The sequence below is a fragment of the Mandrillus leucophaeus genome, unplaced genomic scaffold (assembly GCF_000951045.1).
Source record: "Mandrillus leucophaeus isolate KB7577 unplaced genomic scaffold, Mleu.le_1.0 Scaffold764, whole genome shotgun sequence".
NCBI lineage: Eukaryota > Metazoa > Chordata > Mammalia > Primates > Cercopithecidae > Mandrillus > Mandrillus leucophaeus.
In genome coordinates, this window is record NW_012108297.1 from 968,415 (window position 1) to 996,083 (window position 27,669).

A 27,669-nucleotide genomic window follows, 5' to 3' on the forward strand; every position below is an offset into this window, starting at 1 on the left:
GATTGTGCCACTGCACTCCAGCCTGGGCGACAGGGCGAGACTCCATCTCAAAATAAAAAAAAAAAAGGAAAATGTCACATATACTAAAAAGGCATTGAGGGCATTGAGTAAGAGTATATACATACTCTTTTTTTAAAAGCAGCTTTAAGAAGATTGGGTCTAGAAGGCTACTTCCTTGATGTAATTTTTTAAAAGTCCTATCTAAAATAGCACCATTCTTAACTATGAAACCATAATAGAGGCATTCCCTTTAAAATTGGGAACAAATTATGGGTGGATTTTATTAGCGTTTATTTTGCAATGTTCTGGAAGCTTGGACAATGTGAACAGCTAGAAATACTAGGTATAATTCTCTAAAGGAGGAGGCAAAAATAATTTGTTTCCACGTGATAGGCTTATTTACCGACCAAGCCCCTCACCTCACCCCTGCAAAAGATTTAACTGAAAAACTATTACATTTAACAATAGAGCTTAGCAAAGTGACTGAATACAACATAAACATCTAAAAATCAACATTTTTTCTGTGTACTCGCAAAAATAATTACAAGATATAATAGACAAAAGCCTGTACAATGTGCAAGATGTAACCTATAAAGGGAAAACTTTGCTAAAAGATAAAAAGACATCCCAAATAAATGGAGAGATAGTAAAAAGTTACCAATTCTGGTGCAGATTACTTTACAGCAGTGTATCTCTAAATGGGGTCCAAGGATTACTGCCTCAAAAATCACCTCAGATGCTGATTAGAATGCAGATTTCTGGTTTACAGATGCCCAGCTTACAGAATCGGAGCAGAGGGAGGGTAAGCTTTCAAGAAACTTGTCTTCGTAACATGCTCCCCAAGTGATTGTAATACACATTAAAATTTAGAAACCACAGCTTTATGTAGGTTTCATAAAATTCCACGAACATTCCAACTTCATCTAGAATGAGAGCCATGAAGGGGGCTGGCCTAACATATGTTAAAGTGTATAATACACTTAAACACAAAGCATTTAAAGAAAGTGTATCATAAACTTTAGTAATAAAGATAATGTGGTTTTGTAAAAAAACCAGCAAACAAATCAACAGAACTGAATAAACAGCACCAAGACAGACTCCTACATTAAGTTACAGAAGTAAGATTGTTTTTGTGTCAATTCCTGCATTCACCAGAGAACTGCTGCATCTTTTTCACTCAGTTTGGAGGGTTTGTTTGGATGAATCTGATGCTACATGGTTGTTTTCGTCCATTTTCTGTTGCTATAACAGCATACCACAAACTGGGTAATTTATAAAGAATAGGAGTTGATTTGGCTCATAGTCCTGGAGGCTGAGAAGTCCATGATCAAGGGGCTGCATCTTGTGAGGGCTTTCTTGCTGGGACGGAATACAGCAGAAGGCGTCAAATGGTGGGGAAGGGCAAGCACAAGATGGAAAAAAACAGGGCTGAACTCCCGTGACAACTAACCCACTCTCTCAATAACAACATTAATCCATTTATTAGGGTGAAGCTCTCATGACCTAATCATTCTTAAAGGTCCTACCTTTCAAAACAATCACAATGGCAATTAAGTTTTGGCATGAGATTTGGAGGGGAGATTCAAACTGTAGCAATGGTATAGAAGCAATTCAGGTGGGGAGGCCACAGGTACACCTCAGAGGTACAGTGACAAGGAGAAACCGTGCAATTTGCAGTCAGGATGTGTGGCCCATATGTATAAATATGTAATAAAACATCTAAAAGGGCCTTTAAGTTGGAAGAAAAAAGGGAACACTCAAGGAAAGGTAGGCATTGACCTGCGACTGAGTTGTTTCTCACATGAGCAACTCTTTGTAGTAGGTTCTAGACTGGGTAGCAGCAGTGGTTTGAGTATTAAAGAATATCTAATATGGGGAAGGTTGCTAGTGTAAGTTAATCTTTAAAATAGGGTTTCTCAGAAGAGGAGCTATTAACATTTTTAGCTGAATAATCCCTCGTTGTGGGGGCTGACTTGTTTACCCTAAGGTGTTTAGCACCATACCTGCCTCTACCCATTAGATGTTTGTAGCACCCCCATCCCTGCTGCAACAACCAAAAATATCTCCTGACATTGTCAAATGTTCCGGGCAGGGTTGGGAGTGTTGTGGGGAGGGGCAAAAATCACCTCTGGTTGAAAACAACTGCTTTAAAGGAATCAGTGAGGAATGTAAGAATTATTTAGGCTGGGCATGGTGGCTCACGCCTGTAATCCCAGCACTTTGGGAGGCCGAGGCAGGCAGATCACGAGGTCAAGAGATTGAGACCATCTGGCCAACATGGTGAAACCCCATCTCTACTAAAAACACAAAAATTAGCTGGGTGTGGTGGCATGCATCTGTAATCCCAGCTACTCAGGAGGCTGAGGCAGGAGAATCGCTTGAACCTGGTAGGCAGAGGTTGCAGTGAGCTGAAATAGCACCACTGCACTCCAGCCTGGCAACAGAGCGAGACTCCATCTTAAAAAAAAAAAAAAGAATTATTTAATAAATGTACTGGGAAAATCAATTTTTAAATGGGGGAAAAAATGACCCACCTATTTAGATACTCATATCACACACATTACAGGTGAAATTATTTCACCTCATGTGAAATTATGATTTCACATTATAGGTGAAATAAAGAGTCAAAGTGTAAAACTATAACATGGCTAGAAAACTTAGGTAAATATTTAGCTAATGTCTGGATAGGGAAGCATTTTCTAGGTTAAAAAACAAAGAAAGAATAGCTAAGCATGATGATGCATGCCTGTAGTCCCAGCTCCTCAGGAGGCAGAGGTGGGAGGATCGCTTAAGCCCAGGAGCTGGAGACCAGCCTGAGCAACATAGCAAGACCCCATTAAAAAAAACAATGAAATATTGATATGTTTGACCACAGAAGGCTAAAATTCTGCAAAATTAAACGGTAAATGACAAACCAGAAAAATACTTATAAGCAATATGACAAAGAACTGGCTAATATTCTTCATATATAATGGTAGTATCCGTAAGAAGAGCACTAATGCATCAAAAGAAAAATGGGCAAGAGATGTAAACAAAGATTTTACAGAAGAACTACAAATGTTCATAGTACACAAAAATTTTGTTCAACTTCACCAATTATTAAAGACATTTTAAAATAATGAATTTCCATTTTTACTCTAACCAAGAAGAAAAGATATTTTTTTAAAATGGTAATACTTAATGCAGGTAAAGAGGTAGACAAGTGGGTATTCTCCATACCATTGATGATAAATGAGCAGGTGCTTTTACACACTTTGGAAAACAACTGGGTAATAAGTATCAGGAGGCTTAAAAATGCTCCCATCCTTGACTTCGTATTTCTGCTCACACAAATTCACAGTAAGTGTACTGGACTGAATCATGTCCCTCCACAAGATGTGTACAAGCCTAATCCTCATTACCCGTGAGCGTCACCTTCTTTGGAAATAGAGGCTTTGCAGGTGCAATTAGTTAAGGATCTTCAGAAGCCAGCTTCCTGGATTTAGGGTGGGACCTAAGTCCAATGACTGATGTCCTTATACAAAAGAGGAGAGGAAACAGACACACACAGGGAAGGAGCACACATGAAGACAGAGGCAGAGATTGGAATAATGCTGCCAGGGAAGGCCAGGAGCCATCAGAAGCCGGAAGAGGCAAGGAAGGATCCTCCCCTAGAACCTTCAATAGGAGCAAGGCGCTGCTGACAACTTGGTTTTGGATTTCTGGCCTCCAGGACTGTGAGAGAGTAAATTTCTGTTGTTTTAAGCCACAAAGTCTGTGGTAATTTGTTGTGGCAGCCCTTGGAAACTAATACACTAAGGAAACAATCCAAGATGTGAACAAAGGTTTATATATAAAGATGTTCATCTCTGCATTATTTTTATTTTATTTTATTTTATTTGAGACAGAGTCTTACTCTGTCACCCAGGTTGGTGTGCAGTAGCATAATCCTGGCTCACTGAAACCTCTGCCTCCCATGTTCAAGCGATTCTCCTGCTTCAGCCTCCTGAGTAGCTGGCACTACAGGCACCCACCACCACACCTGGCTAATTTTTGTGTTTTTAATAGAGGCAGAGTTTCACCATGTTGGCCAGGCTGATCTCAAACTCCTGACGTCAAATGATCCACCCACCTCAGCCTCCCAAAGCACTGGGATTACAGGCATGAGCCACCGCACCTGGCCTATGCATTATTTTATAACAGCAGAAAGTTAGAAAAAAACTTGAAGCAATGAAAAACAGAGGAAGGAGTAAGTTATAATGTACCTATAATTAATTCGCAGCCATTCAAATATGTTTTTGAAGAATTTCTAATGCCATAGGAAAATGCTTATATGTGCAGAAAATTCAGGATATAAAAGTGGATGTACAATGTGATCCTCAAATGTAATTACATATTATATATTCTTATTGCCCTGATAAATAAGATGGGTAAAAAAAAAAATCTGAAATAGAAAATAGCATATGTCAACAATATACTAGAAGAAAAACAAACCATGACCCAGGAGAGTTTATCCCAGAAAATTTATAGTTGTTATTATCAACGTATAATATATTAATGAGTCAAAGCCTTAGAATCAACTCAAAGGATGTTAAAAAGACATTTGAGGGGCCAGGTGCAGTGGCTCACGCCTGCAATCCCAGCACTTTCGGAGGCTGAGATGGGCAGATTACTTGAGCTCAGGAATTTGAGACCACCCTGGGCAACATGGTGAAACCTCAACCTTACAAAAAATATTATACAAAAATTAGCCAGGTGTGGTGTTGCACACCTGTAGTCCTAGCTACTCAGAAGGCTAAGGTGGGAGGATCACTTGAGCCTGGGAGGTCAAAGCTGCAGTGGGCTGAGATCACGCCACTGCACTCCAGCCTGGGGAACAGAGCTAGACCCTGTCTCAAACAAACACAAAAGACATTTGATAAAATTCAGTGATCATTCCTTACAAAATAGCTAAGAAAACGAGGAATAGAAAGATTCTATAATGAGTATCTCTCTTTTTCTTTTTTTTCCTTTTTTGAGACGGAGTCTTGATCTGTCGCCCAGGCTGGAGTGCAGTGGCGCGATCTCGGCTCACTGCAAGCTCTGCCTCCTGGGTTCACGCCATTCTCCTGCCTCAGCCTCCCCAGTAGCTGGGACTACAGGCGCCTGCCACCATGCCCGGCTAATTTTTTTTTTTTTGTATTTTTAGTAGAGATGGGGTTTCACCGTGTTAGCCAGGCTGGTCTCAATCTCCTGACCTCGTGATCCACCCGCCTCAGCCTCCCAAAGTGCTGGGATTACAGGCGTGAGCCACTGCAGCCGGCCGAGTATCTCTCTTTTTCAAACTATCATCCAGTATTATTCTTTGGGGTGAAAGGGGAGCTTTCCTATTAAACAAAATTAGGATGAATGAATACTATTACCATGATCATTAACACTATTCTGGCAATTTTTACCAATTCAGTAAGATGAGAAACAAAAATAAGGGGTCTAATTACAATAACATAGAATTATTATCTGCAACAGCAAGCCCAGAGAATTGATTAAAATATTATTGGAATTAATGACTGTTCATATAATGAATTGGATAAAGGATAAAAATTCAAACAACTTTTAAATATACAGAAAAAAATGGAAACAGATTTACAGTATCAACAAAACCCACAAAATATTGAGGACTACCTATAAGAAATGTACATGAACAAACCCCACAAAACTACTAAGAGACACAAAAACTTGAATAAATGTTCCTGGAAGGTAATTATTATTATTATTTTTATTATTATTATTATTTTTTTTTTTTGAGATGGAGTCTCGCTCTGTCGCCCCGGCTGGAGTGCAGTGGCCGGATCTCAGCTCACTGCAAGCTCCGCCTCCCGGGTTCACGCCATTCTCCTGCCTCAGCCTCCCTTTTTTTGTATTTTTTAGTAGAGACGGGGTTTCACCGGGTTAGCCAGGATGGTCTCGATCTCCTGACCTCGTGATCCGCCCGTCTCGGCCTCCCAAAGTGCTGGGATTACAGGCTTGAGCCACCGCGCCCGGCCGGAAAGTAAATTATTAATAGAATACTGTGAAGAAAACTCTCTTGCCAAATTTAGAGATATCAGAGAATCCAACAGAAAAACTTAAGGAGATTAATTTGGAATTTGACAATGTTTCTAATGTTCATCTGGAAGAAGGAATTGTTGAGGCAAACACCTGCACATAAAATTGGTGTCTAAGCCCAAATAAGTCATAGTCATTCAATGTTTCTACCTCTTTTTTTTTTTTTTTTTTTTTTTTTTTTGTGAAACAAGGTCTTGCTCTGTTGCCCAGGCTGAAGTGTGGTGATGTGATCATGGCTCACTGCAGCCTTAACCTTCTGGGCTCAAGTAATCCTCCCATTTCAGTCTCCTGAGTAGCTGGAACTATAGGTGCATGCCACCATGCCTGGCTAATTTATTGATGTTTTTGTTGAGATGGGGTCTCACTATGTGGCCCAGATTGGTCTCAAATTCCTGAGTTCAAGCAATCCTCCCCACACCTCGGCCTCCTAACGTGCTAGGAATACAGTGTGAACAACCACGCCTGGCTATTACCTATTCTTTTAATTAGTGTTTCACTACCTGGGAAGCTTCAGAACTGAAGGGTGTTTTCTTAAAAAGGTTTTGCTTTTTTCCCTCTAAGCATTATTATTATTTATATTAATATTTTGCATCTTATTCCTTTTTATCCTGACTAAGTCCTTCTAGGGAAATGCAAACCCTTGCAAAGCTCTGTGGTTATTTAAAAGAAGCACCCATTGAAACATTTTTATTTACATAATTACTATATTTTTATCCTGACATAAAGACAGGTTGATTTATTGTTGTGTGCTGTTTCTTAATTGACAAATAAAAGTTACGTATATTTATGGTGTACAACATGATGTTTTGATATATGTATGCACTGTGGAATGGATAAATCAAACTAATTAATATATGCATTATCTCACATACTTATTTTTCTGTGGTGAGAACACTTAAAATCTACTCTCTTAGCAATGCTCAAGTATACGATATATTGTCATTAGCTCTAGTCACTGTGATGTACAATAGATCTTGTGAACTTATTCTTCTAAGACAGGTTGATTTGAATCCCAGCTCTGTCTCTACTAGCTGTTTGAATTTAAGCAATTTATTTAATCACAGTGCATTCCAATTTATTTATTTTTGAAAAGCAGATTAATGTACCTACCTCAAATATTTGCTATGGGGATGCAGTCACATAATTATTATCTAGTGCAGGGTTTGGCACATACTGGAAGCTTAGTAAGGATGATTTATTATAAGTTATATACTTTCTAACCTTCTATTCCTTTCTCTGTATTTCCCCAAAGTTTTCTTATGTAAATATTTAACCCTGATTTGATTCAATCTTATAATATGGGTAGATCATAGTTGTTCACATGTATGTCTGCTATGCTCAGCTGTAATTTCTTAGAGAGAGGAGGCAATGTTTCATTCACCTACATATCTACACAGCTCCTAGTTCATTGCTGTCCTCATTTCAAATAACCATCGATGTGAAAAAACTGAAGAAAAAGAAGGAACAGAGAGGGGGAAAGAAAAGGAAAAGGATGTTGATTATAATGATAGATGTATATGTTTGTACTCTAGCAACAACATTTTATTTCATTATTTCTTAAATTTAATAAAACCTCAGTATTAGATGATATTCTAAATTAGTACAAAGAAATAACTTGAAATGTACAAATCGGACTAAATCAGGGAGGAGCCCAAAACAAGCCACAACTCAATCTGTACACATTTACTGAATTCCCACTATGTATTTAAATACTGAATTCCCACTATGTACTTAAATGACGGTGGGGTTCTGGCTCTTAATTCAACAGTCTATCCATGGTTTAATAGTGATGAAATGTTGATATATTAAAACAGCCCAAGTCTCATGTATTCTAAAAAGTCAAGAAATATATACTTATGGGTCCCATAAAAAGTCAAGAAATATATACTTATGGTTCCCATAATAGTAACAGCCCTGCCTTGCTCTATAATATTATTTTGTTTTACCGCATATGGTCTGGACTCTAGGGCTATACTTAACACACAGTGAGGTGGAAATACAGCTGCCAAGAGAAAAATGTTATTCATTTATTTTTTTACTTACACATACAAAACAAGGACAGTTTTCCTAAATGCCTAACTGGAAAGCTTATAATAATTTTAATATTATCAACTTGGTCTGAGTCTTTAACAAGAAGATATTAATACAAAATGGCATCTAATAAAGCTCTTAAATATAACCAAATGCAAAAATATAGGAGGAAGCCAGTCAATGTTTAGGAAAAGGTAAGGTTTATGGAATAAGTGGGCCTTAAAGCTGTGGACAAATGTAAATAAATAGAATGGGCCAGGGAGGGCATTTCAATGTGGGAACCATGAAAACAGAAGAAGACAGGACATGGTTCACATCAGTGGGCAGTAAAAGTCTACATAAGCGAGGAACTGGAAGAAAAATGTGGTCAAATAAAATGGGTTCAGATTATACGTGGCCCTGAATGCCAATCCCTGTAGCTTGGATTTGGTCCTGTAAACAAGTAGTCACTCAAGAGGGCTCCCGGATGCAGGGAGACCTTGTGAAAGTGAAGTTTAGGGAAGATGAGGTAAGCAGGACCTACGCACGAGGCTCCAGTGGCCAAAAGACAGGAGGTAGGGAAACCAGTGTGGAAACTACTGCAGGGTTTTCACACATCAAACCATGGTTATTTAACATTGTCTTAAAAATCTGTAATGCATGGCGTTATCAGACTTATTTCTAAATAGCAAGTGGTGGAAGAAGAGAGTAGGTAGAAGTTCCAGGCAGGTCAGTTCAAGCTCAGTCCTTCTTGGAACCTCATACTTTGCATCAAGGTGATCATCAGTGTCATTAAATGGACCCAGGTGAAAGACACACTAGCTGGACTGAAGAAAATGTGAAACTGAAAGGAATTACCACTAGTTAAGACTGGGAAAGACACAGTACTGAAAGTACTTCACGGTGTGTCCAATAGTGGCAAGACCACATGGAATAAATATTACCTTTATGTGAATAGCACTTTGCAAAACGTTTCATGCACTATATTAATGACTGTTATATATATATCACTTACTATGTGCCAGGCACAACTAATACAACAACCCTAGGAGGTAGGTACTAGGATCCACTTTTACAGATGCACAAAAGTAATAACCTGTCCAATATCACATTGCTGGCAATGCTGGAACCAGAATTGGGCCCAGGGGGTCTAACTCCAGGACCTGTGCTTTTAACACTACACTCTGCTGTTTCTCATTCTACTTCCTCTTCAAAACAACCGGTAAAGTAGTTAAGATCAATCTTACTTGTTCAACAAATATTTACAGAGTTCTTACTTGCAAGGATCTATCCCATATATTGAGTTTCCAATGGTGGATGAGCCATGATCCCTACTTTCAACCACATACAGTTTAGAGAGCCAGAAAGACAAGTATATCCACATTTTACTGCTGAAAAATGGAAATCTAAGCTTAAATAAATAACTTATCCAAACACACAGCCAATATAGCAGGTGATTAGGCCAGGACTTGAATGCTGATATTACATCTGCAAGTCTAATGCCTATTCCAAGTAACGTTGTTACTTCTTTTTCTGGCCTACTAGACAAAAATGAAAGAAAACAACAATATAAAAAACAGAACTAACTAGCCAGATTTCTACAAAAAGGGCCTGATCTTGGATGAAGACAACGTTGAATGAAGAGGCTGTGACTCTGGTGCAAAGAGTACAGGTTACCTATGCCAATATACCACATACTCATTCAAGAGCTAAAAAATGTATCATTTCAAACATGAAATGTCCTGTCATCAATCAATATTTTTGCTAAAATTATTTCAGATGCTCTAGGTAAATCATTCACATAGGGCCACTTCTTTCAAGGAAAATCAAGAGAAACCCTTGTGGGCTGAGAAGCTGAAGACCACTCCAGTCAGTTCACTTCTACGGTAATTAAAACTGTTGTCTATTTTTCCTTCTATCCCTTCAATGCCCCTCAAGGGAGGCCTACAGATCTTCCTTTGATACATCAGAAAATGTTCTCAAACTACTTAACTACACCATCTTGCAAGATTTGTTTTATCAAATTTTGATGGCCTTTCTGAGTTTGTCAGTGTGAACCACTATTACGAACGATTGGATATTAACTGCCCCTCACCAGACGTAGCTGGCAACATCAAGTGCAGCAAATATCCATTAAGTTTTCACTTACTAAGGTGCTTAAACACCGTAGGTGCCATGTCAGTAGCAGATCTTTTGATTTCTTTTTATTTCCCATAAAGGTACTGTTCGAGGTCAAACATACATGTAAGTGTGAGAAGCTAGTCACTATCGCATGACTTGGAGGATGATAATAGAGGCCTCCTTTGCCCTTAAATACTTCTTGTCCCAGCCTGTCAAAGTGGATGAATTTAAGGAAGAGAAGTTTGATCATAGGGAACTAGCAGGGTTATTAAGGAAGTTAACAGATATTTATTGAACACGCCTGATGGGCCCAACACAATAGAAGGCCCTGCCCACCCGACCCAGCATAAGCACCAGAATTGACCAGTATCATTAAGATTGAAATGTAGGGCTGAGCACAGTGGCTTATGCCTGTAATCCCAGCACTTTGGGAGGCCCAGGCAGGTGGATTCCTTGAGCCCAGGGGTTTGAGACCAGCCTGGGCAACATGGCAAAACCTCAACTCTACAAAAATATACAAAAATTAGCCAAGTGTGGAGGTGAACACCTGTGGTCCCAGCTACTTGGGAGACTGAGGTGGGATGATGGCTTGAGCAAGGCAGGTCGAGGCTGCAGTGAGCCATGTTTGTACCACTGTATTCCAGTCTGGGTGACAGAGTAAGACTATGCCTCAAAAAAAAAAAAAAAAGATTGAAATGAAGTTTTTTTTTTCAGGCTTCCAAGATTGAATCAGGAAGTGAAGCTCTGGAGAGACCAATATCAAGTTCTGAAATTGAAGCAGTAATTAAAAAAAAAAATCTACCGATCAAAAAAGCCCCAGACCAGATGTATTCACAGCCAAATTCTACCAGATGTACAAGAAAGAGCTGGTACCAATTCTATTGGAATTAGTCAAAAAATCAAGGAGGAGGGACTCCTCCCTCACTCATTCTATGAAGCCAGCATCACCTTGATAACAAAATCTGGTAAAGATGCAACAAAAAAAGAAAACTACAGGTCAATATCCCTGATGACCATAGACACAAAAGTCCTCAATAAAATACCAGCAGATCGAATCCAGCAGCACATCAAAAAGTTAACTCCCCACGATCGCGTAGGCTTCACTTTTGGAATGCAAGGCTGGTTCAACATATGCAAATCAGTAAATGTGATTCACAACATAAACAGAATTAAAAACAAAAACCATATGATCATCTCAACAGATGTGGAAAAAGCTTTCAATACAATCCAACATTCTTTCATGATAAAAATCAAGAAGCTAGGCATTGAAGGAACATACCTCAAAATAATAAGAGCCATCTAGGATAAACCTACAGCCAACATTATACTGAATGGGCAAAACCTGGAAGCGTTCCCCTTGAGAACTGGAGCAAGACAAGGATGCCCACTCTCACCACTCCCATTTGACACAGTACTGGAAATCTTTGCCACAGTAATCAGGCAAGGGAAAGAAAATAATAAATAGGAAAAGAAAAAGTCAAACTATCTCTCTTTGTGGATGGTATGAATCTATACTTAGAAAATCCTATAAACTTGGCCAGGTACAGTGGCTAATGCCTGTAATCCCAGTACATTGGGAGGCTGAGGCTGGCAGATCACTTGAGGCCAGGAGTTTGAGAACAGCCTGGCCAACATGGCAAAACCCTATCTCTACTAAAAGTACAAAAATTAGCTGGGCATGGTGGTACACACCTCCCAGCTACTTGGGGGGTTGAGGCATGGGAATTGCTTGAACCCACAAGGCGGAGGTTGCAGTGAGCTGAGATTGTGCCATTGCACTCCAGCCTGGATGACAGAGCAAGACTCTGTCTCAAAAAAAGAAAAAAAGAAAAAAAAAGCTAAGAGCCAAATTAAGAACACAATCCCATTTGCAACAGCTGCAAAAAAACAAAACAAAACAAAAAAATCAAGGAATATATCTAACCAAGGAGGTGAAAGATCTCTGCAAGGAGAACTACAAAATAATGCTGAAAGAAATTACAAATGACACAACCGAATGGAAACATTCTATGCTCACAGATTGGAAGAATCAATATTATTAAAATGGCCGTTCTTCCTAAAACAATCTACAAATTCAACACTATTCCTATTAAACTACCAAAGTCATTTCCCACAGAACTAGAAAAAACCTATTCTAAAATTCACATGGAGCCAAACAAGAGCTGGAATAGTCAAAGCAATCCTAAGCATAAAGAACAAAACCAGAGGTATCACATTACCCAACTTTGGACTATACTATAAGATTACAGTAACCAAAACAGCATAATACTGGTAAAAAAACAGACTAGTGGAACAGAATAAACCCAGAATTAATGCCACACACCAGCAGCCATCTGATCTTTGACAAAATTGACAAAAAATAAGCAATGGGGAAAGGACTCCCTACTCAGTAAATGGTGTTGGGATAGCTGGCTAGCCATATGCAGAAAAATAAAACTATAAAACTGGGGCCGGGTGCAGTGGCTCAAGTCTGTAATCGCAGCACTTTGGGAGGCTGAGGCAGGCAGATTATGAGGTCAGAAGATCGAGATCATCCTGGCTAACACAATGAAATCTCGTCTATACTAAAAATACAAAAAATTAGCCAGGCGTGCTGGCGGGTGCCTGTTGTCCCAGCTACTTGGAAGCCTCCCAAGTGTGAACCCGGGAGGTGGAGGTTGCAGTGAGCCAAGATTGCATCACTGCGCTCCAGCCTGGGCAACAGAGTGAGACTCCATCTCAAAAATAAATAAATAAATAAATAAAATAAAATAAAAATGGACTTCTACCTTTTACCATATACAAAAATTAACCAAGATGGATTAAATATTTAAATGTAAGATTTCGAACTATAAGAATCCTAGAAGAAAACCTAGGAAACACCATTCAGGAACACCTTGGAAAAGAACTTATGACTTAGTTCTCAAAAGCAATTGCAACAAAAACAAAAATTGACAAGTGGGACCTAATTAAGCTAAAGAGTTTCTGCACAGCAAAGGAACTATCAACAAAGTAAACAGACAACCTACAGAATGGAAGAAGAAAATGTTGGTAAACTATGCATGCAACTAAGGTCTAATATCCAGAATTTATTAGAAACAAGAAAGCAAAAAACAATAACCCAAATAAAAAATGAGCAAACGACAGGAACAGACACTTCTCAAAAAAAGACATACAAGCAGCCAACAAACATGAAAAAAAGAAAAAACGTTTAATCAGTTGTGTGCAGTGGCTCATGCCTGTAATACCAGCACTTTCGGAGGCCAAGGTGGGTGGATCACTTGAGGTCAGGAGTTCAAGACCAGTCTGGCCAATATGGTGAAACCCCATCTCTACTAAAAATACTAAAATCAGCTGGACATGGTGGCATGCGCCTGTAGTCCCAGCTACTTGGGAGACTGGGGCAGGAGAATAGCTTGAACCAGGGAGGCGGAGGTTACAGGGAGCTGAGATTGTGCCATTTCACTCCAGCCTGGGCGTTGCAGCGAGACTCTGTCTCAAAAAATAAATTTAAAAAAAAGGTTTAATTATCAGAGAAATGCAAATCAAAACCACGATGTGATACCATCTCCCACCAATCAGAATGGCTGTTACCAAAATGTCCAAAAACAACAAATGTTGGCAAGGCTGCAGAAAAAAGGGAATGCTTAGGAACTGTTGGTGGGAATATAAATTAGTCCAGTCACAGTGGAAAGCAGTTTGGAGATTTCTCAAAGAACTTGAAACAGAACTGCCATTCAACCCAGCAGTCCTCTTATTGGATATATAGCCAAAAGAAAATATATCTTTCTACCAAAAAGACACATGCACTCATGTTCATCACAGCACTATTCACAATAGCAAAGACACGGAATCAACCTAGGTACCCATCAGTGGGGAACTGGTTAAAGAAAATGTGGTACATATACCCCATGGAATACTATACAGTCATAAAAAAGAATGAAATCATGTCCTTTGCAACAACATGGATGCAGCTGGAGGCCATTATCCTCAGTGAATTAATGAAGAAACAGAAAAACACCGTATATTCTCATAAGTGGGAGCTAAACAATGGGTACTCATGGACATAAACATGAGGACTGCCAGAGAGGGGAGGGAGGATAGCAAGGACTGAAAAACTAACTATTGGGTACTATGCTTACTAACTGGATGATGAGAACAATTGTATCCCAAACTTCAGTATCATGCAATATATTTAGGTAACAAACTTGGACATGTACCTCCTAAACAGCTGAAATTACTTAAAAAATTAAAACGTAGTTTTTCAATCATTTAAATATCAAGTTTATTTTCAATAACATCTCATTTATTTTTAATAAAATGTAATACATTTTAAAATATTTACATTGTTCATGCAAGGGGCAGCAGGGTGTTGTGGAATGAAGGGCCCCAGAGCAAGTCTTCCGTCTCCTTTCCCAGCTGCCTTTCTGAGCATGCTGCAATTCAGTCCCTCTCAACCAAAAGTGGCTCCCCAAATTGCTGAGCTTGTTGGCTGGGCTCTGTGCTAGATGGTGTGAATACGAAGACACAGTCCCACTCCCATGCAACTCATAGATAATTAATTAGGAAACAAGGGAGCTCCAAAGAGAGGAAACTAACCCAGAACTGGGGCAGGTGGTGGGCAAGCGAGGAGGCAATGGCCCTGGGCTGGGTCTTCAGGGATGTGAAGGCTTTAAGCTGGTAAGGAAGCACTGCATGCAGATACCAGGGCATGGGCAGGGCTGCAAGGCACCCAACCACTTGTGTGTGCAGGAAACAGAGTTTGTGACGCTCAGGGAATCATGAGTAAGGCAGAGAGTGGTGACAGGTGAGCTAGAGAGGTGGGCAAGTGACCCATCCCGGGGGTAATGGCGTTGCAGCCAATGAAGACCCATGGAGGGGTAGTCTCATTTGGCTTTCACTACAGGAAAATATGTTCATTGGAAATACTTCACAAGGTAGAGATGGTGATAAAGAAGAAGATGGGAAGTACTAAAAAAAAATCCCCAATTTAGAGATAACCACTGTTACATTTGATGTGCAATCCTTTGCACAAATATATATGTGTGCATGTTTGCATGTAATATATTCATATGAATATATACACTTACATATACTAACAAAAATATTTTTCTTCAAAAATAAAATGATTTAAAATGTGGTATATATACTATGGAATATTATTCAGCCTTAAAAAATGAAAGAAATTATGACACATACTACAACATGGATGAATCATGAGGACATTATGCTAGGTGAAATATGCCAGCCACAAAAAGACAAATACTATACCTTATGATTCCACTTACATGAGGTATCTAGAGAAATTAAATTCATAGAGAAAAGTAGAACAATGGTTGCCAGGGGCTAGGGGTAGAAGGATATGGGGAGTTGTTTAATGGGTATAGAGTTTCAGTTCTATAAGACGAAAGAAGTTTTGGAGATTGGATGTATAGCAATGTTAATATACTTAGGACTACTGAACTGTACACTTAAAAATAGTGAAGGTGGTCAATTCTGTTATGTGGATTTTACTACAAGTAAGGATTAAACATGTAAGTAAATAAAATTTAAAAAGGAAATCACTTAACAAAGCTCTTTAAACTTTTTCACTTCTTTTTGTAATCGTCTCTTTATTGTAGATACATACAACTCCGTCAATATTTCAGATGACTGTATAGTATTCTATTGTAGAGATCTACCTTAATTTATTTAACCCAGGAGAATTATTTTTTAGAATGGAAGAAACTTGCAAATGCTTGTCTGATGGGAAGGAGCTAGCAAAGAGCAGAGAGAGGTACAGGACCACAGAAGAGAGGAATATAATAATAGAGCAAAAGCCCCGGACCCAAAGGAGGTGAGAGGAGATGGTATTAGAGGTTCAGGTGATGCACTGGTCTTCAACACAAAGAAAAATGGATATCATATCCTCTGAGGAAAGGAGGCTGATATGGTTTAGCTCTGTGTCCCCACCCAAATCTCATCTAGAATTGTAATCCCCATAATCCCCATGTGTTGGGGGAGGGGCCTGGTGGGAGGTGATTAGATCAAGACTGCAGTTCCCCCATGCTGTTCTCATGGTAGTGAGTGAGTTCTCACAATATCTGATGGTTTTATATGTGTTTAACAGTTCCACCTTCACATGCTCTCTCTCATAAACTCTTTCGCTCTCTCACCTGCCACCATGTAAGACGTGCCTGCTTCCCCTTCTGCCATGATTTTAAGTTTACTGAGGCCTCCCCAGCCATGCAGAACTATGAGTCAAAGAAATCTCTTTCCTTGATAAATTACCCACTGTTGGGCAGTTCTTTATAGCCTGTGAAAACAGAGATACAGATGAATATATAAGAAAGAGTTTGGCCAGCTGAGGGAAGTCAAGAGACTAGACGTCTCAATGAAAAAAGAGATTGAGGAAGTAGGGTATGAAAGAGCTGGAAGGATGCACAGTTATGTTCAAAGGATGCACAGTTATGTTCAGAGAATGGGATAGTGGGGTTAAGATTTCTGAGGTGAAAAAAATAGCAGCCAGACAAGAGTTTGGGTGGAGGGTTGAGAGTGAGTAGGTATGGTTTAGTGGGGGTGAAGATGCTAAGAAGGTCCAATGGAGTTTGAGGCTGAATTCATCGGTCAGACTCTCTAGGATGATGTCATTGCCATAGGTTACTGCAAGAGTTGGGGGAGAAAGGGAGGTACAGGAAGACATGGAGCCAGATCGTCAGTTCTTTAAGAAATAAACAGGAGTGACTGGGAGCTGAATGAAGAGTTGGGATGAGAAAGGGTGGAAGGGGGTTGCCTCATTCAGCAATGAGACTTAGAGTACATTCTCCAACAACCCTAAATTCTTTACCATGATTTATTTTCTCCATAGCACATACGGCATGCACTATACTATTTATTTTTCTACGGTCTGTCTTCTCCACTATAATATAAAGCTCCCCGAGGACAGAAATGTCCATTGTGTTCAGCGCTCTACCACCAATACCTAGATTATGTCTACACATATCAATGCTTCAGTAAATCATATTTGAATGAATGAATGAATGAGTAAATTGTAAAGGCCAGTTAAAATAAGGACACTCCATGAGGTTTGCTAAAATAGCAGGGAGAGTCTTCCTTAGGAAGGAGCTATCTTATAGTGTTCAGACTTAGAGGGACAGAAAAGTCAGCCACAGCCTCATCCCAGTGTGCATCTGCTTTTTATTTTCCCCTTTTCACGTGACTACTCTTTTTGATCCTAAAAGACTCAGCTTGGGTGTCACCACCTCTGGAAAGCATGACATGATGTCTCTCCCTTTATCCAGGGCGGCTGCCCCTCGTGTTCTCATGGTACCCTAGGATGCCTCTCAATTAGCATGCTTACTCCACTGTATGGTAAATGTTTACATGGCGGTCACCCCACTAGACTGAATAAGTGTGGCATATCTTAAACATGCAGTAGGCACTCTGGTATAGTTTGGATATTTGATCCCTCCAAACCTCATGTTGAAATTTGATACCCAATGTTAGTGGTGGGGACTAATGGGAGGGGTTTAGGTAATGGGGGCTGATCCTTCATAAATGTCTTGGTAGCATCCTCACAGTAGTAAGTTTTCACTCTATGAGTTCCCAAGAAAGCTGGCTGTTAAAAAGAGCCTGGCCCCTCCTTTCCTTCTCTCTGGTTGCCTCCTCTCTCGGTATGTGATTTCTGCACACACTGGCTCCCCCACACCTTCCACCATGAGTGGAAACAGCCTGAAGCCCGCACCAGAACCAGATACTGGCGCCATGCTTCTCGTACAGCCTGCAGAACTAGGAGCCAAATAAATCTCTTTTCTTTATAAATTACCCAGCCTCGGGTATTCCTTTATAGCAACACAAAAATGGATTAAAACATGTTCTATAAATGTTTTTGAATATATAAGTGGAAAGCACTGGATGTGTGAGTTGGAAGATCCTACATTTTTCCTTCTTTGAAGCTCACCCCTGTCACACACAAATCTACACTTTGGCCCTACTGAGCAAATAGGCCCTGGTGCTAGAGAAACCAGGTGGGAAAACAGCTCAGTCCCCACCACAGCCTTCCTGTTAAGCTAAGCTAGGGGTCCACTGGCCTTCATGTGTCCGTTTCCCTGCCCATCTGCCCATACGCATGCCTGTGATGACATGGTGGAATTCTGACGTACACAGGCTACCTTGCTCACCTGTGATGTTGCCCAGCCAGTAGAGCACAATGAAACCACTTGGGAAGCTTTAAAAAAAAAAGTTTGGTGTCTGAGCTCCCTGACCCACCCAGAGATTCTGATTTAATAGATTTGGGGCACAGCTGGAACTGTAGAGTTCTTCATATGATTTTACTGTGCAGCCATGGTTGAGAACCTCTGCCCCCTGCCTCGCTTGCCATCTCTTCCGGGTTTGTGGTGCTGTCCAAGGTAGCACCTCATCAAGAACTTCTTCACTCCAGGGTCTGCCCAGGCCAGCCATGGGCAAAGGTCAATGGTCTGTCTGAAGAACCCAGTGAAAGCGTGCTGCATCTTAGGGCAGCACAAGAAGCCAAATCACATAGTTAACTGGCCTGGAGGAAAGCACACCTTTGTGTTCCATCTGAAACTGCTGTCCAGTAGCCACAGAGGCTATTAAAATTTGAATAAATCAAAATTAAAAATTCAGTCAATAACAGGCTAGCCAGTGTATTGTCACCTTTATGGGTCACATGATCTCTGTTCCAGTTACTCAACTCTCCAGTGTTCATGTAGTGGCAATCACAGGTGACATGTAAACAATGGGTATGGCTGTGTTCCAATTGGACTTTATTTACAAAATAGCTGACTCCTATCGAAAAACCACCAAATGCCCTAAGACAAAAACATTTACTTAATAAAATTTCTAAACACAAAGAGATAATGATTTATTTGGAAAGGCAAGGTAAATATGCAACAAGCAAGCAAACTAGAAGCCAGATTAAACTAAAGTAAGCCTTAAGGTAAAACATCAGAGTCATGTTAAGTTGGCCTGGGCAAACATTATGTCGAGAACTAATATAAAACATTCATAGGCCAAAGTGGAATGGAGTCTCATCCTTCCGTGATGGCTGTGGTCAAGCCAAGACTCTAAGAAATAAATTGCGTGCCTTCCAAAGGCATTTTCTAATTCTGAGACACTGAACAGGGGAGCAGTTATCATCCAGAACAATCCTCTTTAATTTCCCATGTGATAAAATAAGTTAGAACCTGTGTTATGAACAAGAAAGAAGAGTGAAAAAAAAAAGTTACTTTGAGCCAGAGTCTGTGCTAGGGAATTCACAAATATTGTCCGATAGCTAATAAAAAGCAACATTTCTGAACTGCTACATTTATGGCTCTGTAAGTGATTTGGGTCAGTGGCTTGATCTTAAAAGATCACGATGTGCCACTATTTGATCATAACTATATCGTTCTGCGAATCAGTTAATGGAGAATTTTCGTCTTTATTTTTATGTGCATACATATACAATGAAAATTTTGTTATAAAATGGCAAGCCACTCCCTTTCATATAAATCAATTTTATGCCACATGTAAGCTGAAATTAAAATGGGGAAACACCAATCAAAATGTCATAGAAAAGATAATCAGCTTTCTCAAGAACAATTCTATTAGCTGCTAAAAATACAGGAGATAAATATGGTTTTTGTGAACACTGTGCTGTCAATGACAAGACTGGAAAATGTTTCAAAATGCCATACATTTGAAGTCTATGGTATGTGGGAACATACTACCACAAAGGCAGAAAAAAATGTCACCCACAAGTTAATATTCCTGCTACTACATATAGGTATATTTTAGTTATCAGTGTTTCTATATAAATATACTTTAAGTTTTAGTGCAAACTAGAGTTTAGAAATTTCAGGAGAAATTCCAGGAGATATATTTCCATTGGAAATTCCAGGATGATTATATTACAGAATTCTAATTTTAACTTGCAAATACTCCAAGTTCAGTAAAAAAAATACTATTTCTATTTGGATTGCATTACAATGGTATCAACATTTCTTAATTAACACTATTCACTCATGAATCAACAGAATGAAAATAACTTGAAAGACTATTTTATCAACCAGCACAGTTTAAAAAATACATAATGTTAATTTTAGCTACATACAGTTTTAATTTATGCTTTAAAACTTCCACTTATTGCCATTTAAATATTTCTTTGGCAGTCAAGTCATCATAAGTGTTAAAAAAGAGTAAGAAATCTACTTTGTTAATAAATGAAATGTTTGATGAATAGTAAAGCTATGCTATTTTTGGAGATTTTTATGTTTATATTCAGTTGATTGTCATTATAATTCATTATAATTGCTTCAGAGTTAAATAACATCATTTAAACAATGGGCTAATTTCCTATACTGCCATAGTTAAGCACAGTTACTTCCTAAGCTTTGTCTACACTTGTCTAAAAGTATTACCTAACTCTCAATGTTTTCTCAAAGGCAGTTCATCTTGCTCCTTTGTATTCCACAGATAGAGTCTGGATCACTGTCCTCAGAGATGGACGATTCTACAGCCTTGAACAAAATCTGAATAGCTTTAGAATTTTTCACATGTTAGACACAGCTTCTGTGCTTTTTAAAGGAAAGTAAGCATGATGGCAAGCTGTTGCCTCTTCTAGTCTACCTGACAAAGTTTATGGACTTCAAGTGATCCAATTACATTAAGTTTGACCTTTAAGGAAAACTGAAATCTACTTCCAAAATGAAATCAGTTTTACTTTCTAGATTGCACTGGAGAAAAAATATTTCCAGCCTCACTTTCAAGACTTCTCTTGTCATGTGAAATTCTTAAAACAACATTGTTTTCTATTTATTTTATGAAAACTATGTCACGAGGCACTTGTGGGCAGGAGGTGATTTTGAAAAGAGAACTTAGGATATAGTAAATAGTAGTAGATTTATAAGATGGACGTATCTATTTAGACCATTTGTCCTATTTGTACAAACAAATGTGTGCAGAAGTTAGGAAGTGGTTAGGAGGGAAGGAAGACAGCTCTGGAGACACAATCTGTAGTCAGTCTCTGGGACAAGCACATTTCTTTGGGCATACGGCTGCTTTTTCAAGGACATTAACCTTCAGAGACAACAGGCAGGCAGCAGTGAGGTCTCTTCCTGCCTAAATGTGCAAGTGACTCCCCTGTCACCCATCAGGCCTTCTCTTATACAGAAAATAACTGGCATCAGCTTATTTCTGTACTTGCTCTACAATTTTTGAACCTCACAGTTTTGTAGATGTCCATCTATGTATCACTATCACATGGTAAGATGGGAGGTGAGGTGGTTGAACGCTTGGGCCGTCACCAGACTGCCTGGGTTCCTATTCTGCCTTCACTACTTACTGGGATGTAGGTACTGCAGGATAATGGCAATACCTACATCAAAGGACTGTTGTGAGAGACAAGATAACAGACACAAAGCATTCAGCATGGAGGACTTGGTAAGCACGCAATAATGTTACTCACTGTTAGCTATTATTTTTGTCTTAGGTCAGTGTTTCCTGAAGTGGATCCCAAGCGTTTCATAGGCAATATTTTACATCATGAACCAGTATACACATATACACTTAAGTAATAATAATGCAAATAATAAATATGCATATATGCTGCTTATTACACATGGACTGAGTGACGCAGAGTTAGGATTTGAACCTAAGGGTTCGGGGCCCTGTTTTTCTAGTGTTTTTTTTTTTTTTCCCTTGGAGGAGGGATAACAGGCACACATCACCACGCCTGGCAAATATTGTATTTTTAGTAGAGATGGGGTTTTGCCATGTTGGCCAGGCTGGTCTTGAACTCCTGACCTCAAGTGATCCACCTGCCTCAGCCTCCCAAAGTGTTGGGATTAAGGAGTGAGCCAACGTGCCTGGCCTCTCTAGTGCTCTTAACCACTACTCTCCACTGCCTTGTGGCCTGGTACTTGTTATACATGGAGGAGCCAAAGTTTCACCAAACACTAGTAACCCTCACTAAGAAGGATGCACAGGGACCACTTCTATTACACATTTTATTTCATCAAGAAAAATGCTGATCCTAACCTGTTCAATTGATTTTATGACCCAAGAAACGTAATTTGAAAAATACTACAGTAAGTGTTGTAAGAAAAATTGTTTTGAAAACACTAACAGCCAGGCATGGTGGCACACGCCTGTAGTCCCAGCTACTTGGGGGGCTGTTGGGGGACTGAGGTGGAAGGATCCCTTGAGGCCAGGAGTTCAAGAATGTAGTGAGATATGATCATATCACAGCACTGTAGCCTGGGTGACAGAGTGAGACTCTGTCTCTATTTGTTTTTTTTTGAGACAGAGTCTCACTCTGTCGCCCAGGCTGGAATGCAGTGGCGCGATCTCCACTCACTGCAAGCTCCGCCCCCCGGGTTCATGCCATTCTCCTGCCTCAGTCTCCCGAGTAGCTGGGACTACAGGCGCCCACCACCACGCATGGCTAATTTTTTTGTATTTTTAGTAGAGACGGGGTTTCACCATGTTCACCAGGATGGTCTCAATCTCCTGACCTTGTGATCCACCCGCCTCGGCCTCCCAAAGTGCTGGGATTATAGGCGTGAGCCACCGCACCTGGCCTGACTCTGTCTCTACTAAAAGAGGAAAGAAAAGAACAGAAAACACTAACAATAAAAAGTTAAATAAGTATATGTATCTCATCTCAGAGGTTTTACCATGCTATTGTGCATTGTAAATCTCCAAAATAAATAAATAAAAAAGAATACATGGAGCATTTATTCAAGCATCCCCATCACCCTATGGGATGGACACTAATCTGGGAAATGTTATCACGGGGTGTTAATACCTTCAAGACAGGGAAAATCTGGGGGTTATTTCAATCTATACTTTAGTTGACACAAACACAGTCAATAAATGTTTAAATAGTTGATTGAGGGAGAGTCCCTTCCAGAGGAGGGGAACCCCCAGGACCCTGAGCTCTGGCCTGGAGAGAAGTACCCTAGATACCTATGCTGGGTGAGGGGCATCACTCACCCAAGAAACATGAGAGGCAGCGTCTTGTAAAACAGTCTAATTAACAACATGTCCCTCTCCATGATCAAAATAATGGCTTTAATCAGAGCAAATTAGTTTAAAAATGGAAACAACATGGTTGATGCTAAATCAAATCCCATAAAAATAATGGTAGGTTATACCTTAAGTGGATTTGGTAATCTCCACAGGCTGGACTTGAGCAAGAGGATCTGGGTTTGAAACCCAAGAGAAAGAAACCAGACAAGAAGGGCCCAACAGAGGCAGAGACTTCAGCTGCTCCTGGAGCCAGGAGTACCCATTTGTCAGACTTTTCACAGGGTCTCCGTGATTGTAATCAAGGGAAGAACGCGAGAGATGTGCATCACTACCTACTTCCTACCTTTCCCTGAACCTCCTCTCCCTTGAAAAATTGAAACGTAAAGAAACTGACTCTAAGAATACATGATCTATAATGTGCAAAAGAGCAAATAAGCTCCAGTTCATGAACATTAACATGAGGGGCCAAGCATCTAAACAACTCTGGATGATGCTTATTATTGGGGCTAGCAGACATATAGAAATTAAAAAGAGAAACTGTTTTTAGAGTAGAGTTGAACTTCACCACAAAATATCTTCTTCAGAGCAAGTGCAAGTGGTTTTTCTTTTCTTCTTCCTCTTCTTTTTTTTTTTTTTTTTTTTTTTTGATATGGAGTCTAGCTCTGTCACCCAGGCTGGAGTGCAGTGGCATGATCTTGGCTCACTGCAACCTCCGCCTCCCGGGTCCAAGCATTCTCCTGTCTCACCCTCCCAAGTAGCTTGGATTACAGGTGCCTGCCATCATGCCCAGCTAATTTTTTTTGTATCTTTGGTAGAGACGGGTTTCACTGTATTGGACAGGCTGGTCTCGAACTCCTGACCTCATGATCCACCCGCCTCAGCCTCCCGAAGTGCTGGGATTACAAGCGTGAGACACTGCATGTGGCCTCACAAGTGGTTTTTCATAGCAATAGGATTATGAAGTCAAATCTCAATTCTGGTATTATCAATGCCAACTGCCACTATTTTTTTCTAATTAAAAGATAATTGCCCTTAAGTGCTATCTCTCTAGGAAATGTGGGGAGAAAATTTAGAACTATACTGTCCAATATGGTAGCCACTAGCCCCATGTGGCTATTTAAATTAATTAAGGCTAAATAAAATTTAAAATTCAGTTCCTCAATTACACTAGCCCACGTTTCAGGTGTTCAATAGCCACATGTGGCTCATGGCTATCATACTGGACAGATTATAGAACACATCCATCAGTGCAGAAAGTTCTTTTGGACAGCACTGATCTGGAACAGGCTGTTTATAGATGCCAAAAAGGAAAATATTCATTTCTCACTTGGTAAAACAGCTTCAAGCCCTACCTACCAGAGCTGGTTTGACTCAGAACAGTTTGGGGCTGAATTTGAAGGCTACTGCCAAAGATTTCACAATTATCTCAAAATATTCCAAATAGCTGATCTAAAATCTCTTTGCATGATGATTGATTTTCCATTGCCACAAGTTGTCTTTCAAAATCTAAACACACCAGAAAAAAAAAAAAAATTTTAAACATACCAGGAAATGATATTTGGTGATAACAATAACTTAAAGTTCCAATAATTTATGAATAAGTTCGAAAATAGTTAAGCAACTATGAAAAAATATAAGGATACATGGCACCATCAGCTCCAGGAGTAAAAATTTATAGTTAAAATAAGTAAGGGCTGTCAGGCCTCTGAGTCCAAGCTAAGCCATCTTATCCCTTGTGACCTGCACGTATACATCCAGATGGCCTGAAGCAACTGAAGATCCACAAAAGAAGTGAAAATAGCCTTAACTGATGACATTCCACCATTGTGATTTATTTTTGCCCCACCCTAACTGATCAATGTACTTTGCAATCTCCCCCACCCTTAAGAAGGTTCTTTGCACTCCCCTACTCTTAAGAAGGTTCTTTGTAATTCTCCCCACCCTTGAGAATGTACTTTGTGAGATATAACCCCTGCCCACAAAACATTGCTCCTAACTCCACCACCTATCCCAAAACCTGTAAGAACTAATGACAATCCCACCACCCTTTGCTGACTCCTTTTTCAGACTCAGCCCATCTGCACCCAGGTGAAATAAACAGCCGTGTTGCTCACACAAAGCCTGTTGGTGGACTCTCTTCACAGGGACGTGTGTGACAGGGGCTGGGCACGGTGGCTCATGGCTGTATTCCCAGCACTTTGGGGGGCCAGGGTGGGTGGTTCCATTGAGGTCAGGAATTCAAGACCAGCCTGACCAACATGGTGAAACTCCATCTCTACAAAAAATACAAAAAAAAAAAAAAAGAAGAACAAACAAACAAAAAAAGTCAGGCATGGTGGCGGACGCCTGTAATCCCAGCTACTTGGGAGACTGAGGCAGGAGAATCACTTGAACCCGGGAGGCAGAAGTTGCAGTGAGCTGAGATTGTGCCACTGCACTCCAGCCTGGGTGAGAGAGTGAGACTCTGTCTCAAAAACAAACAAAAAAGTAGGGACACACTTATTACACACCTGTGTCTAGTCCTACTCTTTTCATGAACTTAGATCCAGATTCAATAACACTTGGACTTTGTACAATGTTTTGGGAACTTCAGCATACATATCATTTGACCCTAACCAGAACCTAATCACACTGTAGTGCTGATTCTGAGCGCTACCGATTCTTCTGTGAAAGCGGATGACTGAGAAGTAATACATTATCTTGTCAGTGTTTGTTTTGCTTAATTGGTTACTGAACTGATCCCAAATGGCCAGATTACAGTGAAACCAAATGGCTGAGATTGCAGGGGCCAGCTAGTTTTTCCTCTCTCATGACTCCAGGCTGTCTTGCTAATCTGACCCACTGTACTAAAGAGGTGTGGGTCACAAGGGAGACAACGCAGGAAGATAGACAAGAGTGTAAAGCAAAGGGCCTTCCCTCTTGACAACTGCAAAGCAGGTAAGGTGAGCACAAAAACCCCTGCAAGGTCATTGTGAACATGATTGTGGTAGATCTACAACAAAGGCTAAATATAACGCATTATTGTGTTCATGCAAAAAAAAAAAAAAAAAATTACTCCATAGAGCAAATTATCCCCCCACAAAGCAACAGGGAAAAGGCATTTGTGAGAAATGCATGAATTAAGCAATTGCTCTGAAGACTTAAATGCCGATTTAAATAATCCAAACAGATTGCATTCAGCTAATGGCAGATTATAATAAACATGCATTAAAGTGTTTTTCAAATACGTTAATATATTTGCGAATGTCATAACATCTATCAACTAGTCATTATTGTTAGCAAAACTTCTTTACCCTTTTATTTACCATGTCCAGTTTGTAAGCTTCCAACTTGGGGGACTTGCAACATTTATTAAATAATGTATAAAGAACGCACCATTAAAATTCCTATGCTTATGCCTTGAAGATTAAACTCACATTTCTAGCTCATTAATAGATGACAACTATAGTTAATCCTGGAAATATGGAGTCTCTAGAACACATACAAGAAAAAGTTTGGGATTTGATACATGAGAGCTGAGACTAAAATTCTTTGATAGGTCACATATATGAGCCTAACAATTCTTCCTTGATAGAAAACTTTAAGCAGGCCAGTTTAATGACTGCTACGATGGAGTTTACACATCCACACTCAACTATCCTTTCGATGAACTGCTGCCCAGAATGGAGGTAAAGCCCCGCACTATTAAAATGTCTTTGGTTCAAGCAGAGAAAGAAGCAGAAACTGATCCTGCCATTTAGGCTTTGTTATTGTTTTAGATCCAATAACTGTTTGGTTTTATTTTTCAACATGGCATTAGTCTATCTGGTTCCCCAATAGGACCTCGCATGTAGGACATCGGAATAGGTTCACTCGGGAAGATGGACTTCCATTCTACCTGAGCTATGTTCCCACATGCAGTCACAATCCTGGCCCGACCGTGAAAGGCGGTATGGCCGGAATAAATCTGACCAAAAGGATCAGTGAAATGTTTGGGACATCATAAAGTGCTGCAGGGGTAGGGGTGGAGGAAAGGAATGAGTAGAGAGAAAAGGAGTATGAATTTAAAATGGGAAAACCCTCTCATTCTCCATTTGATTCATTTAAGGAGGGGAAAACCACTCAAGGACTCTCTCCAGAACCCAAAGCTAATCACTTTTCATTGCAGCGGATTACCAAAGAGCTTAGGTAACCCACCTACCACGGCCTCCCGCCGAAAAACCAAAACTCCCATTTCTTCCCAAGTGTGCACCCAGGAAAGGAAAGAAGACTGTGCATTTAGAGTGGAGGGCGGTACACAGGGCAAAGCAAGTTAGTGCCTCCTTCCCGGATCCCCTGCTTTCCCAGCCAGCCTGACCTGGCTAACGGCAAAGTGCAGGGACCGGGAGGTCAAACTTGGGGTCGCTTCTCACCCGAGTCCACCCAATAACGAGATGATGGGGTGGGGACACCTGTCAAAGGACCGGGCTGGGGCCGGGGCCGCAGCAGGCGAGCGGGCTGGCGGCA

The 27,669-nt window shown here is 40.1% G+C and overlaps 1 protein-coding gene across 1 annotated transcript in view; it reads right to left on the bottom strand.

Moving 5' to 3' along the window:
- Positions 1-27,669, bottom strand: part of TMEM150C (transmembrane protein 150C) — an 83,003-nt gene that overhangs the window by 54,545 nt on the left and 789 nt on the right. The gene's annotated exons all lie outside the window — the stretch shown is intronic.